Genomic DNA, 11,634 nt, shown 5'->3' on the forward strand with positions numbered 1-11,634 from the left:
CTTTACTCGAGAGAGCTTATTTAGAGCCAGTTAGTACTTGGCTTGTAAGCAAATACATTGTGCAAGGAGTCCTTCCCTAGCCACTACGTCGTCACTGCAGCCTCCTCTTTTTAGCTGAGTGCTACCTTTTCAGCAGTGCCCTCACTGGATTGGTACCTCCTTATCCCAAAACGGTTGATGTGAGCAGCAAGTCGGCAATCACGAAGTTGTGCAGTTCCTCCAAGTTCTGTGAAACTTGTCAGCTAGGCGGAAGAAACCCAAAGCCTCGACTGAAGGAGTGGCTTTGTTATAAACTCGCACTTTGCTGTGCCATCAGATGATCAACATGAAAGAGTGAATTAGGGAACCTCGTAGTTTGCAGCCAACCCGACTGGCAAAGCTAGAGAAAACCTTGCCTGGTTTAGTCCTTGTGCGTTAAGTGGTTGGGTTGTTTTTTTTCTGTACGTGGCGCTGTACTACCATCACTCTGCAGGAGCAGGGCTTAGGGGTATGCCTGAAGTGTCCTAACAGAGCTGAATGATTCTTCATGATGGTTTTTCCTGATGGAGCAGAACCAGAAGTTGTTCGCCCTTTTCTAAACAGTAAAGGTCAAAAGTGAATGACACTATAGTGTGCTCATAGTTTTGTCCTCGGGTTTATGTTGCCCTGACAAATTATGATAGATTACATTTATGAGCATGTATGAGTTTGTACGAGCGCGCATGTATGAGTTTTGCAGAGCTTAAAAGGAGTACAGCTGTTGAAATGGTGTTTTCTGGAGCCCTTTTGCCTCCTTTATGTCTCTCTGAAGGTTATTCTGTGGGTTTGAAAAATGTAGTGAGAAAACATTTTTGCAGACGTGGATGCTCTAAATATTTGTTCATTGAAGGGTTTTGGAATCGTTGGTCTGCAGAACACTTGTAGGTGGCCTTAAGACAGCTGGCTGATCATGTTGAATAGGCGCTGCTCCAGCCACTAAGTGCTTACGGGATGGTATCTCATGCAGTTCTGCAGGGCAGATACGGATCTTGTGTGACTGCAGACAGATGTAGTGAACTCTGTATATCCATTCAGATACAGCCCCATGATAAAAGCATTTGAGAACTTCTATCCTAATATTAAATAAAGGTAACACCCCCTGCAGTAAAATTTCAGCCACCCAAGGCTTCCTACTTAACAAAAAGCTACTAAACAAACTTGATCAAACCGTTAATTTTATATGATTTTATTTGCTCTTTTGCATATCTGCTCTACTCTCAGGATCTTTTTTTTATTATTATTATTTGTTAAAATTCATCTTGTTCAGAGGTATGACATGGCATCATGATGGTCTAATACATAAGATACATTTTAAATAGATTTTTCCCCAGCCAAATTAAGTGAGGATTATTTTATATGAGTAAAACTCCAAGATGCTGAGTCTTTGCCTCTGTTGTTATGGTTTTAGGTATAGCCATGTCTGAATGATGGTGAATTTTTTCACGGCTCTTCAGGCTTGAAAACTGGTGACAATATAAACCCAAAGCTTCTGTAGGCTAGCCCTTTATTTCTGAACCCGTCACCGGAGAAAGAATGAGGAAGGAGGAACAGCAAAATGACCCCGGGGGACTTGCTCCCGAGAGGAGGTCAAACACTGCTGTTACAAGTAACTAGAAGAAGTAGCGTAACCTGCATAACCCTGTTCGAGTTACGTCTATTCCACCAGCTTTGCAAAACAGGTAGGGATGCTTAAATAAAGGATTAAAAAATAAAGAATTGCACTGAGGAGAAAGAGGCGTAAACAAAAATGGATTTCAATACTTCAGTGCAACCTCACGTGCCGGAGTTGTTTATAGATTTTAGCTTATTAAGCAAAAAACAAAAGCAGATTCTTTCAGTCCTGGATATACTGCAAGATCAGAGTTTCTCAGTATGAATTCTTGGGACAAAGTTGACAAGCTGTCAGCACCGGGTAAAAATTATGTTCTTGTTCAAAAGATACATGAGAGAAGGGTGCGACACTGAGTAGCTAAGACTTCCAGGAAAGAGAGAGTCAAGAAATGAATAAGCAAGCACGAAGAAAGAATATTTAAAATGTCAAAGACTAGACATCTGTTATATGTATTTCTTTCACGTCTTCGATTTCAGCCAAGACTCGCCTTTCTCAGACTACTTTATGGTCTACTTTTGGGAATGTAGTGATTAGAAGTATCTGCCTATTCAAGTATTTTCATTCAGAAATGAGGAGAGAAAACAAAAATATACCATGAAATAAATTATATAGTATCCATGTCTTTTTTTATGACCTTCACGAGTGTAAACATAATATTGTTACCTTTTTCACTTTCTGTTCCCAGTCTTCTGTCTTTCCATTTTTTTAAACTAGGGTATCTGATACACCTTTACATAAAAGATAAACAGAACATTTACAGATTATTTTAACATATTCCTGTTAATTTTTTACTGTATGTGAAGTGCAAACTTCTAGACATTATACAACCAGTCTTAATTTCAACGGGCAGTTATTTGTTTGCCTCTGATTCTGAGCTATTTGGAAAGAATCTTTGTGGGGAGGCATGTCTATAATTAATGCTATTAAGAGCTATTGTCTTTCTCCAGTAGTAGAATTGATAGCAGCGATGAAGAGGCAGGATGTTGTGTCAGCCAACGTTTTAGGGACCCCCAAATAAAAATTGTTTGAAATTGTTTGAAAATCAGATTTGCTTGCACTGTCTGCAAACTTGGAAGACAGGGAAAGTACTGAGAAAACAGATGTGGTACTTATTTTTAGTAGGTAAGAAGAGGAAAGGAAGGAGGAAAAGAAGGGGTGGATGGGCAGCCGCAGACCAGTCAATTAGCTCCAATTTCCAGATAAATTCTGGAATAAAAATTCCAAATACATGTTAAGTATTTGAAAGATGAAAATGAGATGAATTACAGTCAACAAGTTGTATTGAGCCAGTATTATTTCTTTCTTTGATAGGATAATGTCTTTTGGACAGAGAGGAAGCAGTAAATTTAACGTATCTTGGCATTATTAGGGCTTTTTATGCTGTTATTTATGGCATGCTCATACAGTAAATAAACTAGAGAAATATGGCCAAGGCAACGTTTAACTAGATTGGTGCGAGGCTTAGAATTCAGATTTCAAACAAGCTTGCCACTGAGAGTGCTGTCAAATATGTATTGGGTGAGGTCTTGCAAGGGTCTGGTTTGTGTTCCATACTAGTCCATGTTTTGGCTAGGTGGTGGAGAGTAGGCTCTTGGGTTCTCAGATGCCACGGAACTGTAAGGAGCTTATTAACTGCCTGCTGGACGACGGGATAAGTATTGAAAATAACCTTGATGAGCTAGCATAGTGTTGGGGGGTAGGAGAAGAGGAAGAAGCATTTCAATAGTAAGACGTGAAAGATCTGTAGCTGGTAGGAGTAAGCCAACGCAAAAGCAAAATACAAACTTGTGAATGTGACTCTAAAGCAGACAATGAATAAACATTGCCTTTTTCTGTACCATCTCCTTCTGTGCCTTTTCCCTTACAGTATGTGTGGATATGTGTGGCCAGAATGTTTTCTTCTGTCCTTTATGACCTGTGCCTGTTGGATCTGCCTTTGTTGGATCTGCCTTTGTTGGATCTGCCTCATTCTGGCCTTCACGCTTCAAAAAATTTTTTGGCCCTCATTCATTTCCTGTTGTATTCATCTTGAGTTCAGATTATTGAGGACCCACGACTTTGTCAAGCTGAGCTCTTTTGAAGTTTCCTTATTCTTTATTTTTTAGATGGTGCAATTGCTTTATTTTTTCTCTGAAGAAGTGTACTACTTTTCTGCCAGTGAAACATAATCAGTTCCTTGAAACTGGCATCTTCTATCTTGGTGTCCACCGTTCTTCTTCTTCTTCCTCTTTTTTTCCTGGAAATGCTAAACTTGCCTGTAGAAGGACTGTTTGGTTTTGTTTCCTTGCCACCTTGTATGACTTATTTTAAGGGCTAATCATGCCAGATCCCTTTCTCCCTTCTAGGCAGATATAATCGGGAGGTCATAAGGAAAGACATCTCCCGTGAAGAGAGGAAATGTGAGCAGTAAGGCGCTGTTGAAATACAGATCTGGAAGAGGGGGACGGGGGCATATTCAAGAAAAATAAAAGTTGACAGGAACTGATGCAGACACTTGATATTAAGGGGGCAGAGATCCTCTAGTGCAAAATGAAGCTAAAGGCATCAGCCTTTTGCCTACCAAAGCCAGAGAATGGGATTATTACTCACAGGTAAATCTAGAGACTGAGCACAATGCAAAAGAACTAGATAAACTAATGGGTGATTGATGCCAGAACAAATGCATGTAAATAGGTTACAGGTGAATTCAGGCTAAACACTGGAAGATGGCTGCAAACCAAGGGAGAAAACACTTTTCTGGAGCAGTTTCCACTAAAAGAAGCATTTAGGCTATGTTGTGGCAGAAAGAAAAAGAGACCAAAAAAAAAAAAATAGTATAGTGACAGTATGAAAATACTCTTGCTAGGGGGCTGTAGGAGACACAGTAAAATGGCCCAATAGTACCTTCCAGTCCTGAGCTTTAGAAAAGATTTATGATACGCTAAAGTCTGTCTCTCATACTCACTTTCATTTTCTTTTTTGATACAAACATTTTTATATCCCCTACGTAATTAAAAGCAGAGATTGATTTAGCAAAACCTCACAAATGTCACTGCAGTGATTCTTTGAAGCTGAGAGTTAAAAAGACTAGTTTTCTGGAGAGAGAAAAGAGTGATTATTTGGTTTTAATGATTACTTAAAGGGCCAACTAGTAACTCCTGCTTATGTTTAGCTTATTCTTTCTCCCCAAGAATTGATCACTCATCTTAAAATCAATGGTTGCCTAGTGACAAGCCACTAAGATGTAATTTGATTACTAGTGCACAAATAAAATATTGTCTTGGCCTGTAATGATGATAACAAGCCAAAAGTTATGATTTTATCAGAGTTTTGGAGGTTTTAACAAGGTGCATACCTCAGTTTTGGCATTTCTGTAAGCCTCTTGCAAATTTCAGTTAATGTGTAGAACAATTTGCACAACGTACTTTGTGTTTATGTTCAAGGGTATAATAAGGAGGCACATGGGTTTGTTTTTTTTTTCTTCATCCTGTAATATCATATTTAAAAAAATATTTTTGCCAGAAAATAAATTTAAATTATTCTGTGCAAGTCTTCTTTGCTGGGAGCTCTGGCTGGCTGAGCACCACTGGCACTGGCAGAATCAGTGTTTGCCACTTATTTCTTCCAGTTTGTCTGAGTAGGAGGGCAAATTCCTGGTGGATGTGAATTCGCTGATTGTGAGTTGCCTCAAAATACTGAAATAAGACGTTGCAAAGACCAGTCACAAGAACCATAATGAAAGCATGTTGTTCTTATTTACTAAGCTTCATTTGTGCTTCCACAGAATCATGTTATTGCAAATTAGATTCTTTACAAGAGATAATTGTTTTTCTGGAAATTACAGTGAAAATAAGACATGTAAGAAATATGAGAGAAGATATATTATCACTGTATCATCCTCAATTTATGAGGAGCATGAATTTTCAGAAGATGTTTATTGTTTCTGTGAGATTTCACTAGTACAGAAGTTTCAAATCAAAATTATTGAATTATCTCAAGGAAGATTGTACTCAGCATTATTATTACTTGCTTTATTGCTGGCAGGAGTGTTCACACAGTAACAAAGATTAGGCTGTCCAAACACTTGAACCTGGGATAATCAAGTAGCTTGCCATGGAGTGGATTGGGACTACAGACATTTTCAAGCTGAGAGTACACGTGGAAGGCGTAGGAGGTGTCCACTGTTTTGCCATTTTGGCTGCATTTTCCTAGTAAGCAGCTGTTGTATTTGTTATCTTTGCAGACATGGAGGTGAAATTCAACATTTCACTGTGCTGGAACCATTTCACTGCTTCAGTGGAGGCTGGGAAAAATGCAAGTAACCCTTTTCTAAGGGATGCTTCTGTGTAAAATCATCCACCTCTCTTATGACAGTCTCGTGGGTGATTATTTTTTTTTTTACTTATCAGTTGCAATATCTATCACCACTATATAGAGAAAAACAGAACACATCATATAAAAATTACTTGGTTTAATGTGTTAGTGAACAGCAGGAGTAGTAAGTGGCATTTTAAGTGCTGCCGAACGCTACTCTTGTGCAATCACTTTTCTTTTTGTATCTATAAGGCTATACAACTTCCTTTTTAAAAAATAGTTTTCATACAAATAATTGACTTCTTGCATTCTTTAAGTGCAGTGATGAACATGACACGTGGTGGAATTCTGACTTTAACAAATTATTGCTTATTTTGATATGCAATATCAATACCTTATATAAATAGCACATAGAGGACTTAATGTAAAAATGAAACAGCAAGGCACTTTCTCACCAGTCAGAGCATGTGGATGTGGGAGCAGCTTGTAAGATTTGTCTCGATGATGTTTTGTTTTTTTTTTTTTTTTTCCCTGGTTTTTGTTTCACATTGCTTTTTCTTCTGTTTAATGAAGGAAAGAAAGGACTTCGGATCATGAAGGACCATCAAATATACATGAGCACTTAGAAAGATGATGTCATCTTCATATTTTATGCATCCATGGAGAGCTGAATGGAAATATGAAGGAAGAACAGGGAAATGGGTATTACTTCTGTATGTGGCATCAGCTATGCTCTTACTGGATTGAAGTGCCATTTTTTATATCACAGCTATGAAAGCGATACAGTAAAAAACAAACAAACAAACCCTGAAACAGCTCAGAAAACAATCACAAGACCGAAGTATAAATATTGTCTTCAAAAGAGCTTGGTTGGTTCGGTTTATCCTGGAGGTAGTCGTCATTTGGCGTGATGCTGAGTGCCTGAGGGAGAGCTCTGGCAAGAAGAGCATCTTCCATCTTCAGGTACAGTGCAAGCAGGAGCTAGAGGTCAGCCAGCAAGGTGGATGTCACACAGACAGAGCCGGAGAAGGGCTGAGGAGAGAAAGGAACCTTGAGAAGCTTTGCTGAAGTCTGATGAAGAAAATGGGAGTGTTGTGTTGATGAACAGGGCAGTTTAGTGTAGGAAGATAGTGCAGATAAAATAACTATTTCTTTAGAAAGTAGAGGTTGAGGTCCTTTTAATCCGTTTGATAAAAGAGTTTATCTTATTAGTATATAAACTTTAGGGCCAGGAATATATAAATACGTAACCAGTATGGCCTGTTCATAGGGAAAACGTTGCCTGTGGCTAATCCTCCACGAGAGGGAGCTCGAACTGTCTTTAAAATGTTAGCGATAAAGCCTGGCAAATAACACAGCCTAAACCCGACCTGAAGCGCTTACGGTATCTTCTGACAAAGACAGCGGTTTAGCTGAAAGGCCGTACACGACGAGCTGCTCCTCTACAGGCTGTCCCCACCCTCGGGTCAGAGGGTATATATTCCCCTATATATCCCATGTGTACTGTGCCACGGAGTTAAGAGTAGTGCAAAGAAATTCTGCTACGGCAGTGCAGAGATGCAAGTGTCTCACTGCTATTAGCCCTGTTCGGATAATTAGGAAAAAAATGCAGTTCCTTATCTGCAAGGGTAGTTTATTGTGCTGCATATGTGAGGCAATAAATGCGGGAGGCAAACTGGGGGGTGAAACTGGAAGTAAAATATGCAGCACCTTGCTGTGCAATAAAAAGTAAGAATAGTTTTTGGATCATTGAGTTGGATGTGTAAAGCTGTACTTCCTACTGACTTAAACACAAACAAAACAACAAAGCCACTAATTGGAACCTTCTTCTAGGAATACGTGTGCTACATGGAAAAAAACCCCAGACTTATAAAATTGGTTAGTGGATTAGAATGGATTTCAGAATGACTCGGAGTTTTGAAATCAACTGCAATTAAAAACAAATGGTTTAGTCAGGGATACTAAACAATACTACAGCTAAAACCTTCCTCTGGCAAGGAAGTGTCCCCTGAGAAGGTCAGCTGGAACTGCTGGTTGAACACATGAAGCTGAAGCTGAATCCTATGTTGGAGATGTGGAGCTAACTGGGCAAGGGTGTATGCTGAGGGAGGCCTGTGGAGAAGTCATTCCAGGGAGAGTCCTGGGTCAGAGAAGTGTCCAACATCTAAGGCAGAGGTCTGCGAGTATGAAAACCTGTAGGTACATAAAGAAAATGAGAAATTATGGAAAACTTTTAAATGGGCAAAGTATAGAAATATCTTTTTTTTTTTTTCAAGGCGACAATATTAAGCAATAACAGCCTCATTTTTGCAGTGAAACTATTGTTTATTGCAACATTGGATGTTACAAACCAAAAAAACCCTCTTCTTTGGGCATGAGGTGGAAGGATATCGGTCTTTGGCATGTCTGTGCGTGTGAAAGAGAGAGAGAAAGTGCAACACTTACGGTTCGTTCAAGAGGCAAAATGCCTCAATTACTGCTCACAGTAACTGGTCGGTGGCCACTTAGACTAATGTGCAAAGAAAGCTGCCTCGCCACTGGGATCCATGGTGAGGTTTGCCTATGTGTGAAGTCAGTCTTGTTGGCCTGAGCTTGGTGTCTGCTGGACCCGGTGGCCAGTGCTGAGGGGCAGCAAAGACTGGTTAAAAGAATCACGGAATCACGGAATTTTCAGAGTTGGAAGGGACCTCTAGAGATCATCTAGTCCAACTCCCCTGCTAAAGTAGGATTGCCCAGAGCACATCACTCAGGACTGCATCCAGGCGGGTCTTGAAAATCTCCAGAGAAGGGGACTCCACAACCTCCCTGGGCAGCCTGTGCCGGTGCTCTGTCACCCTCATCATAAAGAAATGTTTCCATGTATTTGAACGGAACTTCCTGTGTTCTAACTTGTGCCCATTGCCCCTCGTCCTGTCACTGGGAACCATTGAAAAGAGCCTGGCTCCATCCTCCTTCAACCCACCCTTTAGATACTTGTAAGCATTAATAAGGTCTCCCCTCAGCCTTCTCTTCTCCAGGCTAAAGAGTCCCAGCTCTCTCAGCCTTTCCTCATAAGGCAGATGCTCCAAGCCCTTAATCATCTTAGTTGCCCTTCGCTGGACTCGCTCCAGCAGTTCCCTGTCCCTCTTGAACTGGGGAGCCCAAAACTGGACACAGTATTCCAGTTGTGGCCTCACCAGTGCAGAGTAGAGGGGGAGAATGACCTCCCTCGACCTACTGGCCCCACTCTTCCCTATGCAGCCCAGGATTCCATTGGCCTTTTTGGCAACAAGGGCACATTGCTGGGCCATGGATAATTTACTGTCTACCACGACCCCCAGATCCTTCTCCTCAGAGCTACGAATGCAATGGAAACATTTGACTTAAGGCAGGGGAAATGTTCTGGGTTGTAAAGTGTTATTTTTATTTATCTGGGGGGGTGGGTGTATGTACAAACACTTGTGGTATCACGCCCCAGGGTGGAATTGTTAGTGTCTCTTCCTCTTACTTGTGCTGAGGGTAAATGGGGGCTGCGGGAGGAGGGTGAAGCACTAGGCAGTATCTCGTTTGTTTGACTCCTGATATACGTAAAACTGACCTGCACGAAACCAGAGACTAAATTTGGTAACTTTGGGTTTGTCGCGGCCAAAAAGCTTTTTTTGTTCAAAGGCTTCTCCTGATATACATTAGCACTGCTCTCTCCACCACTTTGCCCTTTGGTCTGCTGGAAGCAGCCAAATACTGAAACATGAGGATTATGCAAACAAAGGGAATATTTGCATATAGAGAATAATATTGACATTTGCATGTGGCTCACAGTGCCACTTCAAATTACACTGAGCAAGGTTATAATTCAGGCTTTTTTTTTAGCTTTGCATGCTGTATAAATTTCTTAAAAATGCAAAGTGCATCACTAGAGAGCTCAGACACAAAATAATGTGTGGCTAAAGCTTATAATCAAGGCTAATATTAACAGCTAGGGCAAACAACTGGAACATTGTATAGCACCAAAAGGCATTTAAAATATCTAGTGCCCAGCAATTGAAACTGCACTCAGATTTTCCTTCAGCCAGCTTGTTTTATTGAAGACATACCTTTAGAGTCAGTGCAGTGCAATTATCCTCTTTTTGTTGTTAGCAGTCATAGGATAAAATAATTGTGTGTGAAGAAATATCTTTGAGGAAGCATTTTAGCAAGCGCCTTAATTGTTAAGTAAAATTAACTTTCTGTCTAGCAAGGGAAGAAATACTTTCCAAATACCAATATGGAGGTTTTTTGAAGATTGCTTTTATATAAATATTACAAAATCATAAAGCAAACATTTTCAATGAGAAATATATATTTTTTTTTTTTCTTAAAGGCAATATATTCAGCATGTCTTTAAAAAAGAAGGACAAAAAACCCCTAGGGACTCAAGAGTTAGAGGATATACTGGTATAGTTACTGACTTTTCTTTTGTTTTAAGTGACAAAGGCAAAGCACAGGCTGTGCTGACCTTTATGAAACAACAGATCCATGGGGAAAGAATGGGGTTTTTTATGCCAGTCAGGAAGCTATCTTACTCATCAGTTAAGGTTAGTGAAGGAGGGTAAGTCGTCTGTTATCCCAGTGAGTGAAATGCAACCTCAGGGCAGTTGTTTCTCTAAGGCTAAAGGCGTCCTTACACAGAACATCTCATTTACAGAAACTATAAAATACTCTGCTGCAATTAGTTTAATCCAATAAGCTAGCTGTTAGTGTTTCGAAGTAATCTTTCAGTGTAAAATATTTATTTTTTCTTTCAATATTTATTTTTCTCATCGTGCACATGATCCCAAATTTCATATTCTCCTTATTATAGTACATATATCTCCATGTCTGTTCTATATTGCAAAACTTGCTGTTAATCATTGTTATTATGTTTCAAAAATCTTAATCAAGTGTTTTGTCTGCCTATGCAAAAAACTTTTCTGGTTCCCAATGCATATCTGGATATAAGAAACAGTTATAGATAATCAATATTTGCTAAACCAAAGAGTGAAAATTGGGAATCTCTGATGGATATAGGTATAATCACAGTACAGACAATAGTACTATATCAACTCACTGTGTAAATACAAATGATTGTACTGTATGATAGGTGATTAACCTATGAAATTGAGGAACCCCAACCTCAGCGTGGTACATATTAATACAAAGAAAAAGAAAATACATATCATATAAAAAAGGCATCCTGACTTTATATGATGAGATAGAAAACTTCCAAAATAGTAGATACCTGTTAGCAGCTTGTCTCTCTTCCTTGGTTTTCCTTACAATAGATTGCATGACTACAGATTTTCTCTTTTGTTCATTAAAACTTCTGTTATGAAGTCAGTCAAAATACCGTGGTTGCAAAAAGTTATTATTTAGAAAAGCATTAATGAGGCCGAGGCTTCATTTGGGTTATGCAGTGCTCTCATTCAAAGGAATTCAAATGAAACTCATGTAAAACTGAAGGGGGAAGAACATAAGGAGATGTGAACTCCCAATAAAATAGCTGAATCAATATAAAAATGAAATTGCAGTGCCTAAATACCCAGCGCAGTGGATTGTGAGCAGAATACAAAGAGGGAAGGTAGGCTAGCTCTCCTGCGCTGACTTTGAAATCTAACTAAACAGTGCATTCCTCTGTGAAACTAAAATATAGAGTTAAAAATAACTCCAGTTAAGCATTTTAAGTTCAAAGTGGGGTGGTACCCATCATTCTGATG

The sequence above is a fragment of the Vanellus vanellus genome (assembly GCF_965231255.1).
Source record: "Vanellus vanellus genome assembly, chromosome: 2".
Lineage (NCBI taxonomy): Eukaryota > Metazoa > Chordata > Aves > Charadriiformes > Charadriidae > Vanellus > Vanellus vanellus.